Source organism: Pezoporus flaviventris, unplaced genomic scaffold (assembly GCF_033815535.1).
Source record: "Pezoporus flaviventris isolate CSIRO_AGI_PZ_B2104156 unplaced genomic scaffold, CSIRO_AGI_Pfla_v1 ptg000007l, whole genome shotgun sequence".
Taxonomy (NCBI): domain Eukaryota; kingdom Metazoa; phylum Chordata; class Aves; order Psittaciformes; family Psittacidae; genus Pezoporus; species Pezoporus flaviventris.
The window spans coordinates 91,332,222-91,360,070 of NW_026892555.1; the positions used below are offsets into that span (position 1 = coordinate 91,332,222).

Consider the following 27,849-nt stretch of genomic DNA (forward strand, 5'->3'; position numbering starts at 1 on the left):
GCTAGCACAGAGAGCACAGCTCTAGTGCAGAGAGAAAAGATTTAAAGCTTTCTCTGATAGTTACAGAGATAATCTAAATGAACAAAAGAAACAGCAGCTTAAGACAACTTGCAGTGCAGTTAGAAAGATGATGGAGGCAAACCAAACTCTTCTTGGTAGTTACAGACAATGTAGTAAGAGGCAATTGCCAAATAGGATTGGGTTGGGCATTAAGGAAAATAAGGACACATGGTGGAATCTCTATCGTTGGAGGTTTTAAAGGACTTCGCCAGGCAAGGAATATGGCTGGCAATAGTTCTGCCTGGAGGGGACTCCCAGAGATTCCTTCAACAGGCATTTCTGTGACACAATGAAGTCAGATACCCATTTTCTGCAGGCTTACTTACATAACCTTGTGCTTTTGGAAATTCCTACTTTAACAGGATTTTAACCTTCACCTGTGTGTACAAAAGGAGATACACAAAGTAAAAAATGGTAGGAAAGAAAGAATACTCTTTGTGCTTACCTTGACTGATATTTTCCAGTCCAAGGAAAAACATCAAGTAGGTATTGTTACCGACCAAAAAGATGAGACATTCACATAACCCCCAAAGAGGTAACATTCAGCACTTTTAACTGATTTGTATTTGGATTTTGTGCATGCATACACAAACCTCAAAATTCAGGATAGGTGAAATCAAAGGGACAGAATTTTATTACAAAGAACAGGCTTGCATTTCACTCTTAAAATAAAAAGTGTATTTTCCAGATAGATGCATTGCAAATCATTGCATTCAGGTAGTTAACAACATTGCATCTATCTTGCCTGTGCAAGTGAGTTTGGTCCTGGAGCAATACATTTGTTTTATTGTATGCAAATAGCATTCATCTTTTACTTATTTTAATGGAAGTTTCAAAATCAGCTTTTTTTGGTACCTATATTATATTTGGAGATACACTAACTCCATCAAAGAGAAGTTTCCACCCCCTCATCAAGAAACGTGATAATTCTTAAAGCCCAGGCATACAACCTGTCTTCAGCTTGAAGCCTTGTCTTTGAAAACAAGCATCCATTTTCCGTTACTTGAGGAAGCCTTGGTTTTGGGAAAGAAGGAAGACTGGAGGCAGACTTATTTTTCTTGCATTCAAGTGTAAGAAGTCTCAACCTATGTCACTGTAATAGGAACACAGGGAAGGAATGAGCGATGTAGAAATCTACAATGCTGCCTGTAGGCCAGAGCTGTGCATATGGCAGGGCAGGCTGCTCACCTTGCTCTGTAGCAATGCCAAAAAGCAAGCATTCATACCAGACTAGGCAGAATACTACACCTATTTACAAAGAATAACATGTCAAGAGCAATTTTCTTTAGAAAATTCCTTATTAGTCATGGTGGTTTAAAGGCTTCCTGCACAACTTCAGACAAAAAAGGAAGAGAATACATTATAGCAGAACTAGGAATTCACCTACCACACTACTTAACGTTCCACTGGAACTTAAAAAGGTACTCAGCCATTTCATAAAATGACAAGTCATATAGTGTCACTTCTGTTTTCTCGCCTAGGAAAGGAGATGTTATTTACAAAAAAGTAAAAGATTGAGAAAGCAGCATGGCAGGATGTCCTGTCACACACTTCAGATCAGATTCCTCATTTATAATTTGTAATTTCATGAGACCGTTCAGTTTATAATTTCCTTTCTTCCCTTTTCTCTCAGCAAAACTTGAGAACAAGGACAAAAACAATGACTCAGAGAGAATATTTTGCCTCTAGAAATACCCTCTCCTCAAAACTGGAAATTGTATTAGGAATTTATGTATTAGCAAAGTAGAACAAGTTAATTAGGAAGATAAATCATAGAAGTATATTGTACCTTCAATTGCTATACATACACATTTCTATACATACTATGTATTTTATAAACTAAGCGTCCACCTGAAGCACATGGAAATGGTACCCATCAGAGCTGCATTCTGGGACATGAGCAAGTTGTCCCAACTCTGCAGCTTTGTGGGGGCTCCATGGAAGAGCTGCCTAGCCTTGTAGGGAGACATGGCTGCTTTCCTCCTGCAGATGAACCAGAAGCTGCTCAAGCTTCTTTAAGCATCGGCCATGTTCATCCAAATAATGAAGGCATAGCAGCAGACCGATTCAGCTGCATTTCATGGCATCTTTAAGCCAGTGTAGCTGCAGACAGCAGCTGAAACATTTGATCTCAGCCTTCCCTGGTACCCTGGGAGATGTTACTGCTCCCAGCTTTCCACTGGCACTTGCACTAATGTGTGTGGGAGAGCAGAAGTTGATCTGGTGGGGAACTATTGCTTCTTGCTAGGTTTTCAGATAGAGCAGCCCCTTGACCTCACTTGCATGAGAATGCATGAACGTGAGGGGCAACACAAGGCAGCACAGAGAAAGTATGCCGTGGAGCAAAGGGCTGCATAGCAACCATCTCTTTCAAAGCAGCTATTATTTAAATTATCTCAAAACAATCATGCAACCACTATCATACCTGCTCTTCCATGGTACCTTCTCTGTGGGGTTTGGAGTACCAGCAAAGTAGTGTCCTGACTGGGCACTCTTCCAGACGCAGATTGCAAAGATCAACAAATTCCTTCGCCTTCCTTCAGGGTCTTAATCTATGGCATCCAAAGCTCTTCCCTCAACCTCTCAAATTTAAGTGCTTCTATTGTCTTTTATACCTATAGTATGGGCCAGCTAGAGATGATACTTTCAGATACTGCTGCTAGCAAGTAGGTTAGACAGCAAGTAGAAGAAAACATACTTGTTTTATTTTATGGGAAACATCCCAGATTTCCAGTTGGACTTTGGTTCCTTTATAGCATGTGCTGGCAATGTTAAAGGCCACACCTGCGGTATAGATAATCGATTGTGCTATAAAGAAGCCTGGAATCTGGTTCTCTAAAACAATTTTATCTGGCTGAAATGCTGTGGGACAGCAATACATTGCAACAACCAAAAGGGCAAAGGAGAGATGCAAGGCTAATGCTATAACTCTATACTGCAGGTCCAGAAATACTGCTTGGTTGTAAAAATACACCATCTATATCCCTGATGAAATGTGGGCAAGTCTATATGAAGTGCTAACTGACCTTTACAAAGAGCAAAAAGGAAGTGTTACTTCACAATTCCAAAAAGTTAAAAGACAAATCAGAACAGGACCACTATAAGCACTATTGAGTCTTTATTGTGAACTGTATCAGTACATACTGGAGTACTGATTGTACAAAATCCATTTATCTTTCTATTTAGATTTGATGCTCTACAGAGTGTATTTAAAGTCCACCTTAAAAATAGTGAGCTTTACCATTTTATCATCATTACTCCTACTGGAAAGCTGTTGAAGAACTTTATTGCTCTTAGGATAGTTCTTTAAATTTTCAGCCCAAATCAATACACTTTCTAAACCAAAACCAAAAACCAAACCCCCAAAATGTAAGTCTGAATTCTCTTTTGTTGCAAATTAAACTAATTTCATTTTGCCATTTCCCTTAGCAGAACTGACAATTATACAGCAATAGTTTTATCAATCCCTTCTTTATAACCTTTATAGTCCTTTTTTGTGTTAGAAGACATACATCTCACTTGAATTTTCTTGCTTCTAGACCAAAGACAGCCAGTTGTTTCAACCTGTATTTATAGGTCTTATTTTCTGAACCTCTTCTTTCTTTCTCTTACAGTCTCCTCAGAGCTCAGTGACCTAAGCCAGCACTCACCAAAGCCAGCACCCACCTCCTGCAGAAGTCCCTGTAAGGAGGAGTGGAGCACGGTAATTATCTCCTATGTGTTCTATATGACTTTTTTGTTAATATACCCCAGAATACCATTTCCTGGTTTTGGCATCCCATTGCTGACACGTTTCACCTGTAAATTTCTATAGCACCTAATTTTCTGCCATGCTGTTTCTCTGCCAGATATTCCCCAACTAATACTTCCATGTTTCATTTTCCTTCTCTTAGCATAGCACTCCATACTCACCTTTCTTGCAGTATTTATATTGGAGAGGACATCCATATGCATATCGTCAGTCAGCCTGACTCCTTTATTACAGAAGAAATATGTGATAGCTCTTCTAGGAAACACTGCTTACAGGTGTGTTGGTGATTAGTTACATCTGCTAGGGGAAAAAGAGACAGGTAGGGCTGCGTATGGTGGGAAAACATGGATCAACAATTACACAATTAAATCATAGTGTGGATTCAGCAGTCCCTCAAAGCTATGTTATGCCTGTACATCATTACTTAGAAGTGAACATACAGGTCTCCTGGAGAACATCACGGAAAGAAGGCAAACTGCACAGTGAATTTATGACAATAACAAGTGTGTGCATTTGTGCTGCACCCCATGAAACCGATGGATTGCAGCAGAACAGCAGGGATGTAGGAGTCATTTGCTAGTGAAAAATGTGCAGTGCTGGTTTAAACCTTTCAAAGTACAAAAGGGAACAAGAATTCAAGCTCAGGCATATGCCATAAAACCCCATATGCCACAGGTTTTTTATATTCTTCCTAAGAAATACGGGGGGGGGGGGGAAGAGGAGAGTTGGGGTGTTGGAGTGGGAAGAACATCTCATTTAGGCATAGATGCTTTATGGTCAGCGTGGTCTAAACTAAAAAACTTTTTTTAGAAGGAATAAAAATACCTAGGATAGCAAAATAAGGACTATTGGAGTAATGGCCCTTGTGAATTACTACTATGGGTTTGAGAATTGAAGAGTAAGTTATTTGGTAAGGCAACATAAAATGGAAATTGAAAACTATAATGAAAATTTTTTGTTCTCAACTATAGTTCCCCTGTTAGTGCATCTATCAGAAATTATTTCCCATGGATGACAAAGCAAGTGGATTTGTCCCTGAATATGCATTACTATTATGTTGCGTAGTTCATACACCTGATACACTGGAACATATACTAGGTTTTCAGATTCTTCAGTGACACTGATAACTATGTATATATGTATATGCACACATGTACATACTTATGTACACATATATAGATATATAAAACAGACATAGCACTGCACTTCCAATTTTTTTGCACTTGTAAAGTGTGGGTAAAACCAGCAGTTTCAAATGCCATACCAAATATATACATTTATAACTTAAAAATCACTATGAAGTTTCTTTACCCAAAACTGTTTTCATTATCATTTTTCTGTGAACTTCTCTTCACTTTCTACTGATTCTTGAAGTTAGTATTCAGCTTGAAATACAAAGCATTACCAATGAAATACAAAGTGTGGATCTCACTGAGAGCTTGCATGAGCTCTGGGCCAGTGAAAACACATCCTTGAATATTCATGTCCTTGGGGGCTGCGTGTGCCTTGTGCTATTGAATAGCATCCACAAGTACTTGATTTGTTTCTCCCTTTACAGCCCTGACAGGTTGCGAACACTTGGTCATTGAAACTTCCCTCCAACCCACTGCTCCTTGTCAGAGGATCACTGATTAACACCTTAGAGGAAAGATTTATCCTCAAAACTTTGCTTTTCACAGTACTGCCTCTCAACCCCTTTCTCAAGGCTTACCAAGAAACATTCCAGGCCAGAGACTCTCAAATAAATTCAGGATTTGTGTACAATGACAAAAAATCGTATTCTCATTGTGATTTTTGCTGCTAAGAGCAAGTGCTGGTGAAGCTGAGAAGAATTTGGCTTGTTGATTGTATGAAATGAGTTTAAAGATAGTTGTTCCAAATATAGCAGCTTATGAAACTGAGCATCACCAGACTGGCACTGTCTCTAAACAAAATACTTGCTGACATCCATTAGATTGCCATGGTGGCAGTCTAATGGTGTAGCTGATTAGTTTTAATGGTGTAGTTTAATGGTGGCAGATGGTTGTGATGGCAGTCTAAGGTGACCTTGAGACTGCTTTGGTGAATGGTATGGCCTCAATGCATACTGCATCCAGCTGTAAAAGCAATTGTGGGTATACTGGACAATCAGTACACCTTGTTCCTGTGAAAGTCACCCAGGATCTCTCTTAAACCAGGTATTCTTTAATGTGGAAAATGCACGTTGATTGTAGCCAAATGTAAATACTCATTAAAACACTGGAAACAAAGTTGCAGAGAACAAATAGAAACAAATAAAATCCTTTTCTAAAACATAGAGTTACTAAAACAGTATCTCATGGATCTCTGACACTTGAGAAATTGAAAGAACAGCCCAAAATCTTCTACCATTAACATTATCTTTAAGTATTAACTTTCTTCAGCTTGGCTGGGTTGTTTTACTCTTTACCTCCCCAAAATGCTGCTAGGAATCTTTGTGCACTCTCTATCCATTTGTTCAGCCAGGAGCGGTTTACTTTCCCAGGTTTTGTCATATTCCTTAATGATCACATTTCTTCTTCACTAACTGCTCGTTCTACAAGTGCCATATTACTGTAGTATTTTTTCCTGTGTGTCACCAAACAAGAGATGCCAAGCTCAAACTACATGTGCTGAACTACTCTTTGGATTTCCACATTATTTAAGTGAGGCCGGATAAAATGATTTTGGGTAGGGCTCATTTTCAACATGCATCATATTCCACAATGAAAACTCCTTTTGTAGGGGGCCAATATGCAGAAGGTATTGAATCAGTTGCAGCAGCTATTAAGTCAGATGACTTTGACTTTGGTCCTAGATCTTCTCCTATGCTCTCTATCAAATCCAGTGCTCTTCTGTGCCCTTTTCATACAAGAGGGACAAAGCCAGCATCATTCTTATAGCTTACAACTTGCCATGATACTTTTGGCTGACAGACTTGCTACAGTAATTTACTATTTGCTGTAGTAAACAGAGGCTCATACAGCCTCTGATCTAGCCCTCATACAAGGACATAAACTGACACTCCATCCACAACTTAAATCACTGCAGCAGGGCTGCTCCCTGCAAATTAAAAAAATCACAAGCAAAATGCTTAATCAACTGGAAAGACATTAGTTACTTGTAGGCAAAATAACTTGCTTACTATATTGGTAAGACAATCTTTCAGAAGTGATCTTACCTCTTTCAGACTACAGCCTGGCTATCTTGTCCCAGAGCCCAAAACAGATGACACAAACGTCTCTCTGTATTGTGTGCTGCCTGGTGCATGTATTTCACCAGACTTCAAAGTTCAGGGGCATCTTCTCTCTTATCTAGAAGAGTGTCAGTATGAAAAACTGGCAAGGCAGACATATGATCTAGGACAGTGACCTTTGAAAGAAATATCCTTTGAACTTCGCCATCAGTCACACCGCCAGCTCAGAGGAGCAATAATGCAATGACTGGCTGATGCACCAAGTGTTCATTATTTGTACCACCATGAAGACAACGCTAGCTTGTGCAGGTGTAAACTGGCGTGTAAGCATGAAAGGAAATTATTTACCTTAAAGATGCTGTGGTTCTTCTAGATGTCATCAATGTGGAGTTCATGTCTTGCCCTCTGTGCTCACTTTCTTGCTTGCTCCATCAGCTTCAGATCTGAATTATGAAGGAAAAAGATGGATCTGTTCACCTTTGCCTGAAAGTATGAAGAGGTGTAGAGAATGCAGCTAGCACTTACCAGGTTAAAGTCTCCTCTGCCATGCACAGGAGATGCACATACAGTTATAGTAGGGTCATCCTGGACCCTGATGCCTGCCTGCTAGATCAATGCTGTCTTTTTCCAGGGGAAGAGCAAATTTCTACAGCTGAGTAGAGAGTCTGCAAGGGCAGAATAAACTGGGAAAGGAAGATAACACTGCCAAAAGGGTAAAGGATGGGGAGATAGGTTTTTTACAGTTTGATGGATGATTTGTTTCATCTGGCCCTGCATACTGCTGATATTCTCACCATCTAAAATTTATACTGAAAGTTCTTTGTTGGTAACTCTTTCCAACACTAGTAATAAAGTTTATAAAATCCTAATCTTTCAGTCAATCTTCCTCACTCCGCATTATTTCTGCTCCCTGAAGGGCAAAGAGTGAGCCTGGGGGCTTTTTTCACCTTACTCTTTGGGGCCTGTGAACTTCACCTCTGTTTCTTCCTCTAAGCTGACATGAAGTAGTCTTATGATCCTTGTGTGTCTGCTTTTTCCAGCTATGGTGGAAAAGATTCACAGGAAGGACTATATAGATGTACTTGTGGCTTGCTAAAAAGAAATCTGCAAATCACCATTCCACTTTCTTTTTCGATTTGCTGATTTTAATAGGAATTAATTAACCTGCCTCACTAGTGCATTGGGAAACTGATGGTCCAGTTTCTCTGAGCAGATCCCCAAACTACACCAAATCTTACCAATCATTAGACATCCTTATAATCCTGGTTATCGTCTGTACCATGGAAGCGTGCAGAGAATAGGGTCAGTGAATTTTGAGGCTGCCATGGAAGAAACTGGGACTCAATTGTTGTGTAAATATTCAAGTCTAGCCCTACAGTAAATGAAGAAGTTAGGAAGTATCATACTCTTTTAGCTGTCTCCAAATGTGCTGGACTCAGCTGGCATTATTTTTTTCTTGATATGGGGTGTTATTGTCAGTTAGACAGCAAACAATAAATATAATTTCTTCGTTAATAAGGTTGCCAGCACAACATAAGGGCTCATTTTTTAAAGCTGAGATTTCTCTATTTGTCTCCAAAATGTGTTTTTCAGTTCTGGAGGACAGAACCATAATTCTGCAATCCTTTTATATTTTGTCATTTCAGGAGTTGCTGGCACATCTTGTGTTTATGGACATCCCACAGTGAATGAACTACCCCATTACGTTTCTTTTTATTACTATTTTTTAACTTTAAAAAAAAAAAAAAACCCAAACAACAGTGCTCTGGCCAGTGTCAGAGCCTCAGTGAAAAAGAGACAAACTGGAGGACAAGCAAGCATCTGAGGATGGAAATGCTTCTGGTATGGTCTGGATGGTGAAAGAGGAGAATATGTTTTTTCTCTGTGGTAAGGTAAGGGCCCATTTTCTTTAGCAGCTCAGGTAAAGTTTGCGCTCCAACACAGAAATCTTAGGCTCTATTTTTCAGGAAGATTGCGTGCTAGGGATATCAGTTTATTAGAATTACATTCCCTTGTGCTTCACTTTCCCTGTGTACCAAATGTCAGGGTCTGGTTTTTGGCAGACAAGTGACTTACTAGACCACAGTTCCCTTTTCCTGCTCCCTCCTTTCTCCTCAGCCCTGACGGGTACCAAGCTGCTTTCCAAAATTTGTTCTGCTTTGCAGTTACATGTAGATCACTTGCTGGAAGTCTCTAATCATAGGGGCCACAAGAAGGAAGCTTTTGAAAAATATTAATGTTATATTTGCTCATAAGCATGTTCTATGTGAGAACAATGTTCTTCAGGTGAGAACTTTGGTTTAAGCTGTGAAATAAATATTTCAGCATTGAATTAAGGCTGTTCAACCTCCTGCTTCTCCTCTCTTCCTTTTATATCATGCCTGTGGGAAATAATTCCTTGTGTTCAAAATGGTACAATCGTAGGCCATGATGACAAATTATCTTTCTTTTAGGAACATGCCTCATTTGGTACATGGCCAGATAGAGCTGAATGAGTGAGCAGCCATTCAAGAGACTGCTTTCTTCTTGCTTAGCATAAAGCTCCAAAGGTCTGTTTACATCACCAGCCAAAACCCAGTAAGAGGATCATTATAAATTTTCCCAAGGGTTATTGCTGGCAGTCATCCCTACAGCGTCCTGGTGAATCACCAATATGTTTTGGCCCGGTTTAAGATTTTCAGGCCTGGTGTTTTGTCACTACTTAATATTACACAATCCCATAGATTTCAAATGCAGCCATGAATGCTGTAGCGCTTTCACACATCAGTCTACTTAAACAAGGTGCTCAGAAAATTAAAAATACAAATTTGCAACTATCTGTGAAAAATTTAGCTTAAATGACTTAAATCACATCACAGGAATCTGTGGTACAAGTAAGACCAAGTTACTTGGTATCATGTTTATCTCTGAAAAACAATAAACCTGAGGTTAGTCAAACTCTCTCTCCATCCATCTGTTCACCTGCCTTGACAATGTGTGAACCTGCTGGGCAGTTTCAGCCCAATTTCACGGAAGGTCAGTGATGTCAAAGATAATTAACACTCTTCAAACTGTGCACACTTGGGTAAAGGAAAGGACTCAGAATGGGCTCAGACACACCAGCCGTTTACTTGGGCAGAGAAGTTATGGAAGAAAAAGCAGGGAAAGGGGGTTTAAGGAGTGAAAGCCTGGAAACCATGGGAAACCAGTTTGCATTAGTTCTGTAGTTCATTAAAAGATTTATTTTTTCTATGGACTTGCATGCCTCCCAAGTTTTTTAGGTAGGATACCTCTTTTTTATACATCTCCTTCACTAGACAACCCTAATTAACTCCCAGAGAAAGCTTAGGGGAAAAAGAATAATTGATTCTATCTTTAAAGACTGCACAAGAATGTATATATATCAGCAGAAGAGGTGTGGGTAGCAAATTAAATCTGTAAAAGGCTGCCTCAGTCTTGCCATTTCCTACTTTATACATGTTTGATGCTCGAACCTTAGAAACCTTGCTTTTAACAAGGTATTTTTCAAATCTAATCTTTACACATCCACAGATGGGAGCGGCAGGACTAAGAGCACGTGCAAAGCATTTCTGACAGCAATGTCGTTCTGCAACTGAGAGTTTGAAAGATGGAGCTCTTGACATTGCCTTATTAGTGAATTGCTAAATCTGGCATATTGAAAATTTACAGTTCAACTGTATTATTTGAAAGCAGGAAACAATTACTGAATTTGCTTTTAGATATGCTTGAATGATAGATAGCAGGATCTGTAAAGTACAACAACATTTTCATGTTGATGCAGCTGGGCCCCGAGTTATAAAACTTATTTATTTTATGAATTTCAAATAACATATTTAATGCCTTGTATCTTGAAAGAGCTGAACAGACAAGGTTCAACTGATTTCAACAGACTGACTTACAGATAGCAAAAGGGCAACAAAGTTCTACTTGAGCATTTTTTTCCCTAGTATTCCTTGTTCTTACAGGAAAAATATTAGACTTTGAAATTTATCATTTCAGGAACTAGATGACAATAGACTGCAGAAAAAAAACCAACAACACAAGGTATCTGTAGTTATTCGGTGTTGTAATATATGAGCCTGGGGAGAAAGACACAGCTGTAAGCAGGATGTAAGCCTCTAAGTTGCACTTACAAAATACAGTCATAGGAAGGCAAGGGTTAATTACACATACGCCTGTGCTTGTCTTTCTATGTGTACGTACACCTGGTCATGTATGGAGATTAATTAGGAAAAAAGCCATTCTGAGAAAAAACAGAGATTTCTAAGGTCTTAGATTGACATTCAAGGCAAACACAGACAGTCCCAGGCTCTCACAGACTGTGATACACTGGGCTCCTGGGGTCCAGGTCACTGTGATGAATTTGACATATGTTAATGTAGGTCTAGAAGCCTAAGGTAGAAATTTGCATCTGTGCATGACCAGGGCAGGAATTAAAAAGTACCAAGAGGATGATACAGAGAAAAGAAGGAACAAAATAGTGGTGCAAAAAGCACAGATCAGATGGAGCTTTTGCAAAGTCAAATATTAAAAACATTCTGGAGATGCCTTACTAACTACATGGGTTAATTTGTTACTCCTTTTGCGTCCTAACTTCTGGCAGGGGTGTTTGAGTCAATTTGACAACAGAGAGAATGAAAACATCATTCAGTGGCAATAAAATCAGGTGTGCCTGAGAGGTTTTGTCTTTCTCATGATGCTCAGAAAGGGTAGTTTGAAAAGCAGCAAGCATCACCCAGAAATTTGTGCTCTAAACCTCCCAGCAGCTCTGGCCTTGTGTCCCCCCCCCCCCCCCCAACCACCAGCCCGATTCAGAAGCACTTTCTCTCTCTTTGAGATGTAAGGTTTTGCTGCTCTGTTTTCCCACTAGCGGGAACCATAATATAAGAAGGAATAATACAAGAATTGCAGACAACGTTTCCAGATTTTCTTAAAGAGAGGAAAATGCAGAGGGAATAACTGACAAAGTAAAGGAGAAGATGTGAATGGAATTGACATATCAGGGTATTCACATAAGTGTTTTGACAATTTTTAACCCTCTCTGAAACTTCAGATTGGGTTTTGAAAGCAACAGAGCTGGCTGCCCACATCCAGGTCAGTACTTCATCATTTTTAGCAAGGTGGCATCACTCAACCAAGCAGAAATCGACTTCTCTTCCACAGAATCTAACAGCCAAACAAAATCCATAGGAGTTCCTTACGGTTCATAAATACAGTCAAGCTACAAACCCATGATTTAAAGGCCTTGAAAGTCACTGATTATTCAGGCATGTACTGTGATAAACTGCCACACGATTTAATTATCTTCCACAGTATCAATTTAGCATGATCCCTTGAGACATGCCACTGAACTCTATCTTTACACTGGGAAATGGTTCAGTTACATCCTCTTCAGCCCTTTGGATACAGAGGAAAGGCACGTTCATTGGTCACGTGCCCCACTCAAGTACGAGGCACCAGTATTCATTTTTGTCCTCGCCGCTGTTTTTTTTGTGTCTGTGCCAGTCACGAGATCTGGGCCCCATCGAAGAGCAGAAACCAAGGTGGGGGAGAATGGGGGAAGCCCCTGGGCACGCGCAGGGGCCAGGCTGGGTTCACTCCCAGCAGGACACTTGCCCTGCCTGCTCTTTGCCGCCTTCTCTGCCACGCTTTCCTTTCCCTGCCCGGAAAGCGGTTTCCAAAGGGAGAATGCTACTACCTCATTGCCTTACATAACCCACTGGCAGTTATGCAAAGAGGCTAGGAAACATTCAGAGACACTTCCACTTAAGGAAAACTTTGTTCCCACACATTTCACAGGGACCCAGCTCCTCTTGTTATGCCGCAGTAAAGTCTCATAGCTGGTACGCAACAGCCCCTGTAAATATTGTGATGACAGAAGCTCACAGAACCTTGTGTGAGACTATAAGAATAGCATATGGTTTCATTGCAAAATAAAGCAAAGCCGACCAAAAAAAAAGACTAAACCCCACGCTACCCCTTAGTTCACAACAGATCAAGGGAAAAACATAAGGTGAACATACTCGACAGCAGAACGCTTGGGATTATGAATCCAGAGCAGCAAAAGAGAAACTGCAAACTTTTTCTGTCATGGAGATGTTTATGAAGAAACCCTACATCTGAGCAGGCCAAACTTTTCAACAGCTTGGTTCCAGACCTAGTGCTGCGGCTCAGAGTTATCTGCTTATTGCAGAGTACACTGCTTTGGCAGAAGCATTCTGTTTCTCTGATGTCCTCTCCGTGCCCAAGGTTGTCCTTTAATCTTGCAGCACAGGTTAATTCTGCCCGGCTGCAGGGTAGCGCACCAGCAGCACATGGGGTTTGGGCTGGGCAGCCAGGTCCTGCAGACATGCTTGCTTTAGCTGTAAGTTGCACAGGCTCCTGCTGGGATTTTAAGAAAACCTGATCCTCCTTATATGGGGGCAAAGCCAACACTCACATACTGGAAAATTCATTAAAAGCAACAAGGCCGGCAGGCACTCAACAGAAAGGTTTTCACTTTTCCAAAATTCAGACCCCAGATCCCTGGAAATAACTGAACAACACTCAAGGTAGCGACACTGAGCAAGCTTCTAAGGAGCTCTGGAGCTCAGGGAAGCAGATGGATAGAGGGAGATGGGTGCATTAGGGCTGCAAAGTCAGCACTGTCCTCTTCCCTTGCTTGGCTGAACTCCTGTGAAGGAAATTATTTTCCCAGTACAGTTTGCGAGTCAGCGGTTTTGTGGATAATCCCTAAATGATTGTTACTAATATTACTAGTATTATCTTTAAAGACCCTCTCATCCAAGTTCTGTCTCATATCATGGCTTTCAGAAAATTATTTAAGTTTGTTACACTCAATCAATATGAATTGCAGCTTGTTCAAGTGCATAAGGAATAGTGCAAGGAAGAAAATCATTTATGTGAAGGAAGCAGTCAATTACTCCACTGATGTGTGCTGTTTTATAGGCTTTTCACTGCCAATCAGTGTCACAGCTTTTCATCTCTTTTTCCAAACCAATGCACATTATTTCATGCAGTTCAACTGGTTTTAGCCTGGCAGCACTCCGTAAATAAAGCTGCCCTTGTCAAACAGTTAACTTCTTCCCCTTTGCACATCACCTCTGAGTATCGCCGGAGAAACAACAGGCCACCAGCAGTGGTTACTGGCACAGACAGGCACCAGAAGGCAATCTAACCATCTCCATTTCATGTCAGTGCAAAATGCAGCTAGAGAATAGAAAGTGTATTTGTAGCCCGGAAGCCATCTCATAGCAGAGCAAGGTTCACAGTATCCTCCTCTGGAATCCTGGGCCAGGAGGCAAACTCATTACTTGTGCAAAGTTGAGTTATTTCAAAATGTCAGGACTGAAGAGGGATTTGGTGGTGTGGGGTTTTGGTGGGGTTTTGTTTGTTTTTTTAAGTACTTAAGTACCTAAGTGGAGAGCAATCTGACCTGGAAGAAGCAGCAGCCTCATCACTCCTGCACTGATTTTATCTGCATTGCCCTTTGAGCATTTTGCTGCAATTTTTCCCCAGCTAGTGGTTTCAGGAAAGTTCCTGTTTAACTAATAGAGATTAGTTACAGCTAGGGTTCTTGAATCTCTGAATCAGCCCCTGTTGCACCAGAGCTCTGTTTATGCAGACTGCCACACAAAGGCTGTGCTGAAAACAGGCGATTGTTGTATCCCTCCAGACAGAAAAATAAAAGCCACATTCAACCAGGACCTCCTCAAGAAGGTCTTGCTTGAGTGAAATAGTGCTGGAGACTCGTGAAAGCCTTGCAATGTCCTACCCAGCTGGGAAATGCACTCGCTGCACAAGAGACAACTTAGTTCATTCATGCTGTACAGCAATATTCACATTTTTCCAGCTCAGTGACTGATATGCAGACATGAGTAAAGACAGAGAGGAGAAGAAGCATATTTCAGCTTTTTTCTCCAGGCTTTTAGCTCTAAGACAATATTATCCATTGATTAGGTTACTGCTATCCAGAACCAGCTATTATTGTTGCATATGACCTTTTCCAGGTTTCCAGCATCAGGTAGTTGCTAAACTTCATTGTGCCTCAGTTCCCTCATCTATAAAATGGGGGTGAAAACCACTTTAAAATACTAGGGCAGAACATGTTTAAAATGCTGGGATGTTTTCTTATCAATGACTCTGTGGAAAGGCAAACTATTTCTGCCACTATCTTGTAAGTGGATCTGTAGTCTCTTCAAATACATGGCAGGACTTTGTTGTGACTAGGTAAATAGTTTTTCTTGTGTCCACCAGGAAATCTGGTATCAGCAATTATATTCAGCTTCCTGGATCCAACTAAACCATCAAAAAGCACTCTTATCCTGCACACCCACACATGGAGTTACTCAACAATACTTCCCCCCCCCCCCAAAAAAAAACAAAACTCCACATAGAAGCATGCCCTTCAGGTTCACATCTTTCACTAAAATCAATCAACACTATAGGAGCAAGCCGTAGTAAACAGCTTTAGAGGCACTTTTTAGATTGATTTGTTCAGCCAAACTGTTACTTAATTTAATATAAAGAAAAGTCCTGTGCCATCTCAATTCACACAGCTCCAGAGGGATGTCATGAAACCTCCCATCTTCCATCCTTGGAAGAAAAATAGAAAAGATAATTTACTTTATTGCTTCTAGTTCAAGACCAGCTTCTGTCTCTGACTCATATTTCCCCTCAGCTCTACAGAGAGAAGCAATTGGAGCACAGGCTCACCTCAGCCTGTGGATTACAAGTATCCCTGGAAAGAAAATAAGGACCTTGACAGAACCTGAAAGAACTGTCCTGATAATCCAAATACAACCCTGACCTGGAGGAATAAAATCAGAAGATACATCTATATCTGCTTAACTCCATCAGCTGGTTAACATATTAATTTTTCTCATGGTATTTTATTATTTATGATGGTTGATTTGAATAAAAAATAAAATTGCACCAAGCATGGAGAAAATTAATCATCATTTTTATAGAACAGGGGAATGCAGGAATGACAGCACTACTGCTAAAAGAAGACTATCACCACTTAAATGTACCTTGCAAAAGCAGATGAACAAACAAGTGCCCCTTCACACATAAACCTAAACATTTCACCCAAACACCTTTTATTCTCAAGAGTTTCCTTACAAACAGTACAAAGTATTGAGAATTGCCTTTACTTCTTATAAGTAAAACTTTGTCCGTCTGCCCTGAGTGAGATGAAACCAGTCAAATCGGTGATTTCTGCATATGTATCACTTAGTTTCATTTCAAAAGCAAAGATAAGGGGTGAAAATTGCAAGCATCAGTAGAGAAACCAAATATTTCCTTAGTTTGCAGCCTACTTAAGACATGCCTGCTGAGCTTTTAGATTATAGCACCGTGTTAAATAACACTCAGCATGGCTATTTGACCAGTTATTTAAGGAGAGGAAGCATGTAGGAAGATTTTCTGATGAAGTGTAGCAGGTACACCAGAAATAAGAGAATCCTAGTATGTAGTGATATTGTAGGAATTCTTATAGGATAATTTTAAAGTGTAATTGGCAGACACATTACCTGACCTGATCAGCAAGGGAAGCAATGTATCCAGTTGTAAGCTAAAACCAATACATGCACAGGGAATTCATGAGGTATGCCTTTAAGAAATACAAAGCTAACACACTAGTTAAAAAAAAAAAAAAATTAAAAAATAAAACCAGTGTTTTGGAAACTGAGATTCAGATGCTCTTACTCAGATGCATCATTTGCCTGTGAGCTGTGTCACAGCTTTATTTAATACCATTGCTTCGTAATATTGCTCAATTCTGGTAAACATGCAGCAATCAATAAGCTTTATAGGTGAATATTTGCAATTAAAAAAACCCAATAGATAACTTTTTCTATTCCAGCCTATTTCTTTGATGCCATGATCTCTTTACTGTTTTATCAGAAGCAGAAAGAAATTACAGTGCCTGACAAAGCTTAACTTGCACAGCAGAACCCTTGTAAGGCTGCAGGCATTAGCCTTGTATGAAAAAGCTTGTGCTGGCCTTATCTGGGGGAGGTCAGCTCTCACAGGGACTGGGTGTCAGGAGCTCCAGCACTTACTAAATGCATTAGTTTGTAGTTCCTAGGACTTCTCCACAAAACAAAGGAGTAAACCCCACATATAAGCAGCTAGCAAACACCAGAAGCTGATATATTCAGGGCTTCCTGGACCCTTTGCTCAGGAGCACAGGGCCCAGAAAAGCAGGCTTTGACTGCTTGCATCAGAAAGTCTCCTTAATATTTTCAGGAATGGCTTGAGTCTCTTTCGTTATGAAACTTTAATGGCAAACCCTTATAAGAAAACCAAACAAAGCCTCCCAACAACATGAAAGATACTCCAAAAAAGGATGCTGAAGGTATGTAACAGCGCAGCAAGACTTCTGCAGCATAGCTCAGCTCTGCCTTACCCTGTGGCATCCAGAACATGTCTGGTTTTATCTGTTATTTTTCTACAGCTCGTCTCTTGGCTTCCTCAGTCATCACAGCCCTGTATTTATGCAGCTGCCTCTGAAGCTGTAAGTCAGCAGCAGTGATTGTTGCACAAACAAATGGAACATGTGGATCTTGCCAAATATCACTTACTCCAGTTTTCCTCCTCCTCCTTAAGCAGTTTATGTTTTGGCAATAACAGACTTCCTGAAAATTAAAAAGAAAATGTTTTTTGCTGTGTTTCATGTATAAGGCATATCTGTTTTGGCAGAAAAAAGTTTTGAATAGCTTTAGGATTGATGAAAATACAAATAAGAGAAGTTTCAGTGTAAGGCATCAGAATCTACTGTCACATCAAGACCAGCACTAAGGATGCTGTGCATATTACATACCAGCTGAGCCAGCAAGCCTCCTCTGCTCACAGCTCTGCACATGACCCCTCAGCTTCGGCTGGAGAAACACATCCTGCCAGGCCAGGCTTATTAACACAGTCTAACATGTTGGGGTCAGACTCAGCAGTTGCGCTTGCTTTCCTCCCTCCTTCAATCATACCCCAACATGCTCAGCTTATCAGAATGGCAAAATATCTTTTCATGCATTAAGGATGTGTTTTAAAACATGTTTTTCAGCAGCATTTTGATGATCAATTGACTTCCAGCATGAGGGATGTAGCAGACTAACTTCCACCATCTGCTTTCTTGATTTTTTTTCTTAGTTACACCAGTTGTGATAAAGAAACTTACACCATTGTTTGCTTCCACATGTGGAAAATAGCCCTTGGATGCTGCATAAATGCAGTGCAACAGAAAATGCCACACTGAGTATAGGAAACAGATCAGGATGAAGATATATGTATTCTGCTATGAAATTATCAAAGGTCTCCAAAGCTATAGATGTTGCTATAAATAGCTTGACATCCTGATTACCAGAAGGTTCAAAGGAGTCTTCATAGTACTTCATTCCTCCATTGCTCTTAAGTGAAAACGCGGATTGGGGTAGATAGAGTTATACCAAGTTCAGTAACAAAAGAGGTGTGTTACTGAACACAAGAAACACCCAGGTATCCATTTAGTGGTATCAAACCATAGACTCCACAGAGTAATTTGGGCTGGGAATGACCAGCTGAAGTCAGGCTACACAAGGCCAGGTGCTCTAATGCATCCTATGGAGGCGCATGCCCCTCCGGGCATCCACACCAGTGTGGGATTACCCTCAGGGTAGAATTCTTCTTTGTATCTGATTGCAATTTCCCTTGTTGTAACTTGCCTGCTGCCTCTCCTATAACTGTGCACCTTTGAGAGATATCTGACATTGTCTTCTCTATGTCCTTACATTAGGCATGAGCAAGATCTCCCCATTGCTTTCTGTTCCATAGACTAAACATAAATAAACCCTATTTTCCAGGTAAACCCATTCAGCAGTTTCTAGAACTGGCATTAATTCTTTCACTGCTCTGCTCCCCTCTCCAGAGCACAAAAGGTGTCAAGACAAGACTATTTGCAGAGGTTGAGCATAAAGAACCAGCATGTTAGGAGAAACGAGGGTCATAAGAAACCATAAGCACCTCAGTTCACCCCTCCTTTTAGCAAATGACTATGGGCTTTGCCAGTTACCACTGTGCCAACCAAGGATAAAGATAAATCTGAGCCCATTCAAACAAAACTACTGTAGCAGGAAGCAGCCTGCCTGCAATCCCACTACCTGTCCCACAGGCACTGCAAAGAGGCTGTAGGTGTGGGGTGAAGAAGAGGCTTTAAAAAACCCTCCTTCACAACAGGTTATGACCCAGGAGAGAGCCAGCTTTTCCTCAGACCCCATTCTGAATTTGCAAGCTGCTCTCAAGCAAGTGTCATGCTGGAAACAGGCGTTCAGATGAGCATGGATCAGGCTATCATATGTATCAAATAGGGCAAACACATTTCATTTTTCCTGCTAGCAATCTTTCCAATAATGAAAAAGCAAAGCAATATAACAGTAGGGAATCTCTCTAATTAAGGTCTCCCAGATTGCCTGAGGGATTAAGCAGGAAGAGCTGCCACCAAGGTATGAGGAGGCTGTCAGATGTCAAGACAGACCTTCCAATGTTGGGCAGCAGGTTCAGTGGGGGTCAGTAGAAGCTCACACTCTGGAAGGTATCTGTACAGGAAAATTCATTAGCAATGAAGATCAATGAGAGTGTTACTCTTTGAAGAACTAGAGGTTCGTGTAAGATTTAGTGAAAATTATTTCACCTGATTAAAAAATATTTTACTACTGCATTTTCCTTTTAGATGCTTTCACTTAGTTACACTGCCAGTATCCGCAGTCAGAATAATACCCTGTGTCTCTCTGTAGTTGGATCCTTTTCCATCTAAGGCCAAACGAGACTTCAGCCTTTGAATGCACCTGGAATGGTAAGAAGCAGTGGTAGGCAGCAGCAGTAGCTTCCCAGAGGTACTGAAAGGATTTGTGAAGAAATTCTTTCACTTTGAATTCAGACGAGTTGATGATACCTGAATTAGCATTATTTTAAAGAGTACCATCCTTATCACATCCTTAGGAACTAATTTTTCTGTAATCACTTTCAAGTTCCAAATTAGAATATTCCTATATTCAATTTATGCAGGTAATTTTCCATAATACTAGTAGCAGTGACACAATGCAAGTTTAGCATATGCATTTTCAATTTTCATAAAGAGAAACTAAATTTTCTAGTGCAGTTCAAAGCTTCTGGTATTTCCTGAACTTCCTTTGACTTCCTACCACTAACTTGAGCCAGAAAGTCCAGTACAATGTGTCCTGTGCTGCTGAAGAGTAATTATTTCACTTGTGCTAACCCATAAGGGGGTCAGACTTCATTAATTCTAATCTATTTTAAACAGATGTTAAAGGAAATTAATTTTCAAGTTTAATTAAAACACGTTTTAAATATAGATTAGCAATATCTAAGAAACCATCAAAGAGGAGGTACTGCTCTTATTGAACTTACACCCATGGGACTTCAACAGATGGAGAATCAGACCCTTTCATTTATTCTTTAGTTAAACAGACCTGATTCAGTGGTGTCTTACATGACTGATATATGAAAACCAGGCATTTGTCATACCTATGTCACTTAAAATTTACAACTGTATAAAAACAGTTAAAAAACATGAAAATGCTTGCTCTCCCTCATTTTTTGAAAGCACTGTAGTTTTTTGACAATTATGGTGGGAATAAGCAAGTTGATCAGAAATAAGAGAAAACTGTTGTCATTGTAAGGAAACCCACTTATTCAGGTTGCACTTAGGAGTATCTATGCTGGAGAGAAGATGGGCTTTTAAAAGCATTTGCTTCTGTAATGGGAAGATTCAGTATACTGGAAAAACCATAGGTGGGTGGAGGTTTCTGCATGACCCACCTGATTTGCCAGATCAGCATGTGTTAGCAGTGTATTACAGTGGCAGAACAGAAAGGGAAGTCTCTAGCTGAGTTATAATAGCAGAGGATTTCTGCTGAAAAATCAACTGGGAAAACCACAAACAGTGCCCAGTCTGAGCATACAAGGCTCAGAATACACTGCTTTGATGGGGTTTCTTTCATGGTTATGGCACTGCATTTTCTTACCTGAAGCAGACAGTACCCTTGAACAAGGCAGTAGGATTGCTCTGGCGAATATCCTTACAAGTAGTGTAATCAAATGTCATTGAATAGAAGTTTTATAGCACTATTGAAAGTGTTCTGAAGATGGATAAGCAACAAGCTCAGTCCTGCCGATTCCATTGCACACTTGAGATCCCAAACAAGTGTTTAAATGTGACCTCTACAAGGCCTTGAAATTGTGTGGCAGGTAAGGAAGTGTTTTATTAGCTACAGTCCAGTGTACATATTTGTAATCTTGAAACTGAAAGCCAGCAGTGGAAATGACAGAAAGGATTAGCACAGAACCACAAGAACAGAAACACATCATTTCCCAGCAATATGGAGATACAAAAGGAAAACTGCCTGCAGTAAGCAAGCCAGACCCAACTGTCTGATATGTATCACCTCCTATATGTTTTGATTTTCCTTTAGCATTCCATATTTTTTGTCTTTGTCTGCAAAACTTGCTTCAATTAAAGAAACAGTCATCTATATCCTATCTAAAGGACACACTAGTGAAACTCCTTTGATGTATTGTACTCTTAGCAGAATCTGCTTGCACCATGTTTTCTGGGCATGGTTAAGTCATTAGATTCTAAGTTATATTTCAATATGTCTCAGAGATTGAAAGAGGCAATGTAAGCACTTTGGTTAGTTCTGCTGGTTGACACCAATTCTGGTGACAGGACATGTTCTTATGTCAATGCTTTCTAAGGAAATACAGGGGTATATAAAGGAAGACAACTGACGCATGGCCTTTTTCACATTCATGACTGACACAGAGCGTTAAAGAATATATTGCATATATTTATGACATATCCAAATATCTATGGGGGGAAAAAAGATTTATCTATTAAACTCTTGATTACCAATAAAAACTTGAAGCTACTCATCTAAGTAAGTGTTTCTTGTAACCAGTGGACTTGAGCCCTTTTCAACAGGAATGCAGTCATTTGAACTGTCTACTGCTTTGAACATGAAAAGAAAACTGGAGGCATTGAAAACAAGAATAAATTCACATCCAGCATTTGCAAGATCTTGCCAATTCACTGCTTGCATACTTGTTGGCTGTAAAGCAAACAGACAGGAGATACTTCAGCTCAGGGGTAAAAAGCAGGTACCCAACACGTTTGCCCTGCTATACAGAGTGAAGAGTACCATTATTACACTGCCCAAATATTTCTCATTTGAAGTGAAGATGCTTTGTAGTTCCAGGAAGACTTTTTGCAATGCTGATTTTGAAGGATGTAATAAGTTACTCCAACGACAATTGGCAGCAGAGTTCAGAAAAAGTCCATCCACAGCAATTGACTGAAACCCAAGGTTTCAGTGATTTACAGTTTTGTTCCATTCTAGCCCATGACAACAGAGAACAAGAGAAAAGCGAGAGGCTCAGCTGTCTGTCTCACTTATGCCATCCTCATGCTCTAGCATACAGCTTCTAGGCTCTGATAAGAGAGCCACTTGACTCTTCTGAAATGTCAGTACTTCTGCATGCTGTTAACATATACAACACATACACAACACCCACACACCTCTTCAGATTCGAGGGCAGTAAACTTATTTTGTGTTTGCAAACCCTTAGGTAGGGCAGGAGCCTTCCTTTTAGTGCCAGAAGTCACCAGCTTCCACCCTTCACCTTCTCCAGAGGTTGCACTTACCTTAATATTGAGGGAGCAAACTGCCTCTCTATTACAGACGAGCTTTGGGGCTCTCAAATTTGCTATATTTCAGAGAAGATCCTGCCTATCACCTTTATTCTTCTCTAGTGCTGTCCTCCTGTAACTCCTCCATTTGGCAGCACAGCTTCCACAAGACAGAAGGCTGTATCTCCTAGCCCCAGACATTCCCTTCAGGCCAGGACACTTACAGGGCTTCATCCACCATCTGATACTTACTCTGTGTTAAAGTCTCTACCTTGGCATAGACAGTTGCCAGGAAAATTACTCTGGGTGTGTTACCACCATGTCTGAGACTGTTACAGCAGAACAGATTCACCTCAGACCCTCTTCTTCATACTCTTCTGTATAAGGTGCTCTGATCTCTGTGTTATGGCAACGAATACATTAGTCTGTTTCTACAGAAAAACATGACATTTCCTAGGACATTTCCATTTTTCTTATACCTGTTGTCATGCAAGGATCTCTTTGCTACTGGAAATACAATATCTGGGTGTTCCATTGACCCTTCTACTTCATTTAATACAGGCCTTAACACGAAAATGACACTCAATCCTACAGGACTTGAACACAGCTCTGCTTTTGCAGATCAATAATATGAGTCTCATTAAAAGGCAACCCAGGCCCTTAGTTAGCTCAGTAATGTAGTTCACTTGTGCTGTTATTCTGACTCAATGAGTATGAAAGGTGCTACTTCTTATTTTACCAATATTAGGCACGAGCAAATATGGTTTATGGTGCAATAGCCAGCTGTAAAAATTAATAGATACTTCTGCTTGAGTTCACTACTCTGTTCCACTTCAGGAATGAAACTCATAAAACGTAGTTGAGGGAAGGCTTTCACACCTTCCTTGCTTGATGCTGTTTCATGAATCATTATGCTGCTATTTCAGCCTGTTTGACGACCATCAAGGCATGACACAGAATTCTTATTCAAACAGGAAATTTCAGGCCCAGCACTTGGTTTACTATTGAAATGGTTCATATGATGCAGTGGGGTTTTGGTTGTTGTTTGTTTTGTTTTGGGGGTTCTTTGGGGGGTGGGTTTGGGTTTTTTTAAATTATTTTGCATGTTTTCCAGTAGAACATCAATAACAAAAATCAATCAGTGGCTGATGGTGAATGCTAAGACCCCCCCCCCCCCGTTAAATAGATAGTAGCTTTTGAGCAGGTTTCTGAAGGTGGTGGGAAAAGAGATTCAAAGGTGCAAAAACCTGAGAAGTTTGGCAGACTGCAGCAATGCTTCTGGCACTGGGTAAGCCTACATTACATTTGTCACATCCTATTTTAGGATTTTCTCCTTACTTGTCTACAATTGGCAGCTACACTATGTGTTACTTCGTCTAACATCTTCACATCAAGACACTGTTCAATGATTGAAGCAGCACTGGGGAAAGAAGCATCAGAAGACATTAGACGATTACACATCACACCAATTTAATGCATTACAGAGCAAATCAATTGTGATGGATGGAACTTCAAATAATCTGATTACAGAGGGACAAAACCAAGCAGCATCCAGGGAATTCTACAATGTGGAAAACTAGCAGATTAGATCTGAAATTAATCTTAACTAGATAATCGCTTTTGTATTCTGGACTTGCATGCACAAGGACGACTGCAAATACATATGTCACCCCAAGGGCTACCACAGGAATTGGGGACAGAAGCCCTCTCTTTCTTGGTGAACATCAATGTTGCCATTCATTTCCAAAGGGCTTACACATTCCAAGACTAAATTTGGCTTTATAGCTTTTCCATTCTCAAGGGCACATTTCTGTTATACTCCATGGGTTTTGGCCATTTCATTATGAGCTCTTTGCAGGAGTACAGTCTAAGCTCTCTATCCTGCAGACACTTAAGCATGTCTTTTTGGTTAAAGCTATGAATAGTCACATTGACTCCTTTGGGATTACTTGGATACTGAAAGTCAAGCATGTATCAAAGTGTCTGTAGGATTGGTGCCAAGGGAATGAGACAAAAAAACCTGTAGAAAAAATTATTCCTTAATGAGACTCTTAAAACCCCCACAAATGTTATTAAACTTTTGTTAGTTTTTTACTGATCAAGAAGTACACTGATTCTAGCAGTGTGTATTTTCCACATATGTGCTATTATGCAGGCATATAGTGATGTTATCTACACTAATATCTTTCAGATATTTTACTTTGAATGTCATAAGCACATAAAATCAGTTAATTCCTTCCATGTTATGAATGCAGAATACTGATTGTGGAGCTATTAGTAATATGTATTCAGAGTACACACTGTACTGACTCGGAAGGAGCCAAAACTGAATGCTGAATAATTCACAAAATTAGACAAAATGCAAATAGGGTGACTGACATGATATCGGAATGCTGAATTCCTGGAGGAATACAAAGAAGGTATCAGTATTTTGTTCCTCTTGTAGAAAAATTACTTGTGAGACTATGATTTCATTAATTTCAATTTCTATTAAAAAGCCTTTCATTGCTCTGACCCATTGCATATGACAGCTGCATTGCAAAATTAACACTAATTTGCAAGTGCAGCTGGGCTCCCTTGACAGTGAGACAAAGCACAAAACATTGTTGAGAGATAAATTAAGGGTGGAGTTACATGTATACTTAATTTTAGAGTACATATGTTTCAGAATAATTGATTATACAAATACCCCTGTGATATCGGTGCAAATTTTCCATCTGTGAAAACCACAGTTCCCTACTTCTGACTTCCTATGACCCAGATCTTTGCAGATTGGTTTGGGCCAGGTATTTTGCATTACTATTTGATTAAGATTTAAAGAGCTGATCCCTCCCTGTTTACTCCTGAGCTACAAACACTGCTATGCAGAGATGTAGGATTAGAGTTTAGGGAACTGAAAGACTGTTTTTCCCTTTTCCACTTACTTAGAGATGGCCACATTAGGTTTTATGTGGCCATTTTCAGAGCTCAGATCCTGCTCAGAGACTGATACTGTGTGATCCCTATGTTATAATTACAGAGATTTCTAACCCTCTCTGTCCTTCCTTCCTCTGGCCTATGCCTTAGTTTGAGCTGATCGACATTTCTAATGTTTCTTCTTGCACTGCTGACAATCTCCAGCAGTGACCTCTCTCATACAGCATTTTCTGCGTTTCACTATAAACTTTTTCAGTTATCAGAATCTCTTCTTGCCCCTTTAGGTCTTACATCACACAATTACCAAGCTGGTGATTCATGCCCAGTTCTTTGTAAGCCTGTCCTGTCCTTTTTGGAGGTGGCTGAAACGTGCTGACAAAATGCAACGTGAGGAGGACTTCTGCCTTACCCTTTCAGTGACCCATGGAGCATTGCAGGTTCTCATATTGTCAAGGTAGTCCCTCTTATATGATCTCTGTCTACAGGGGTCAAACAAAACAGAATCTTTGCACTTGAAAGGCTTAAGTTCACTGTAGGATGTTTAAACCTTAACAACATCTTGTAGGCTGTTATACAACATGACCTGTTTGCACCCACTTACTTTGTGTCAGGGTCTGTCTGTGAGCAAGACTGCTTGCAATACCCGGCAGTATGACACCATGTAAAGACTTGAACTAATTCATTTCAGAACTGATCTGAGCACCCAGAAGCACCACATAGAAATCACAACCCTCTTCAAGAAATGAGAAGAATACAGACACGCAACTTTGGCACTATTGGTGCTGCGCTCACAAGCTACTTGATGTTCAATATACACCAGAAGAAAACCTGCCTCAGTCATCACACCCTTCCACTGGTATTAATATTAAATAAAATAAAATTAATGGAAAATTTTGGCTCTTGATAAAACCAGGTATTCCTTTGCATTAAGCTCTGCCGTACAAAAAGAAAGGTAGTCTATTATTTTTCTAATAAAGTATATTATTTGTCTAATAAAAGGGAATGTTATGATTTATCTATCAGTGGTTTTCTAAATATCTCATTTGTTTTGGTTTGCACAGTGAAGCTTTGGGATGAGGGTGTTGATATTTTTGAATACCTGCCAGTCCCCAAGGAAGCTGGAAAAGGTTAAAAATTTATTGCAGGCACTCTGAATACACTAATGTCTTGCAGACAGAGCTGGTATTGATCCTTTCCCCTTTCCTGCTAAATCTTCCAAAGATGAGAGTATCTATTTGCTTTCCATTGTGCAAGCAGAGCTCCTTGAAGAGAAATAAAATCTTTCTAACTTGGCACATGCTGCTTGGAGCAGAGTTGGATTTCTGTTACACAACGACTGATTATTTCCATCATAGCAATATCTGGGCTAAGGAAATTGTGTCTTCAAGACCATCAGCTCTAGGTGAGCAGAAAAAGAACTGGCAACATGGAGATGTCAGCAGAAGCATGTGAGGCATTTATTTATCTGGGCACTGGAAGAGCTGGAGCAGCAGCAAAAAGGCGTGCTTTTTTAAACTAGGAAAAAAAGGTGAAGAGTTTTCAACAAGGTAGCAATTTAATTTACATGAATATAACTCAGCATAAAGACAGGAATTTTATTGTGATGGTGAAGATCAGTGAAAAATGGTGTCATATCTTCCAAGCATTTCTGGTGCTTCTTTTAGTAGAGCACTTACTAAAAAAGACCTGGGTTGACTCCATTTCAGGATTAGACACGTTTCGTACAAGCACATGGCACACCTCATCTCTAATCTGTGAAATATTAGGTTAAAATGGTACATACTATTATCAGTACAGTTTTGTCAAGATGCTACCAAATCCCTTTGCACTGTGGTACCTGCCATTGAAAAAGAAAGGGTAGTTCCATTTAGTTCCAATTTTGTCCCTCAAAGATGTAGACTCTTAGCTCTTGTGAAAATGAATGAAAAGAGCTTTAGAGCATAACCCTTTATGAACCCTGTTTCTGAAGCATTTCTGGATCGCTTTGATTCACAGAAGTGTGTACTACAGTGGTACCCAAAGGTCCCACCTGCTTTTGGGAGCCCCTTGAACAGAGTACCAGGCAGGCTTGCATCCGGAAATAGTCTCTGTGGAGTCCTAGCCCCATTTGTTGTCTTCTCTAGGCAGCAGGGACGAAGCCAGAAAGTTGAAAGATGCTTTGTGATATCCTCTGCTCTCCTTTAAACAAACTTCATTAAGACATAAACAGGTTTGAACTAAACTGTATATGAATTTACATAGACTTCTAAG

The 27,849-nt window shown here is 40.1% G+C and overlaps 2 long non-coding RNA genes across 9 annotated transcripts; one reads left to right on the plus strand and one right to left on the minus strand.

Annotated features, from left to right (window-relative positions):
- Positions 1-3,211: 3,211 nt before the first annotated feature.
- LOC133267299 (uncharacterized) lies at positions 3,212-8,651 on the minus strand. Of its 4 annotated transcripts, XR_009742711.1 has the most exons (5): positions 7,572-8,651; positions 7,353-7,447; positions 6,990-7,122; positions 3,973-4,108; positions 3,665-3,741 (listed from the first exon to the last, which is right to left on the minus strand). It is a non-coding gene; the product is annotated as an uncharacterized LOC133267299 (long non-coding RNA). The 4 variants fall into 4 exon arrangements; XR_009742709.1 differs by lacking the exon at positions 3,665-3,741 and adding an exon at positions 3,212-3,396 and having other exon boundaries at positions 7,353-7,626; XR_009742708.1 differs by having other exon boundaries at positions 7,353-7,626.
- LOC133267298 (uncharacterized) lies at positions 3,654-26,495 on the plus strand. Of its 5 annotated transcripts, XR_009742706.1 has the most exons (7): positions 3,673-3,763; positions 3,954-4,086; positions 8,651-8,896; positions 17,256-17,364; positions 18,153-18,388; positions 19,772-19,830; positions 25,884-26,495. It is a non-coding gene; the product is annotated as an uncharacterized LOC133267298 (long non-coding RNA). The 5 variants fall into 5 exon arrangements; XR_009742705.1 differs by lacking the exon at positions 19,772-19,830 and having other exon boundaries at positions 3,654-3,763; XR_009742704.1 differs by lacking the exon at positions 25,884-26,495 and having other exon boundaries at positions 3,654-3,763; positions 19,772-21,546.
- The last annotated feature ends 1,354 nt before the right edge of the window (positions 26,496-27,849 follow it).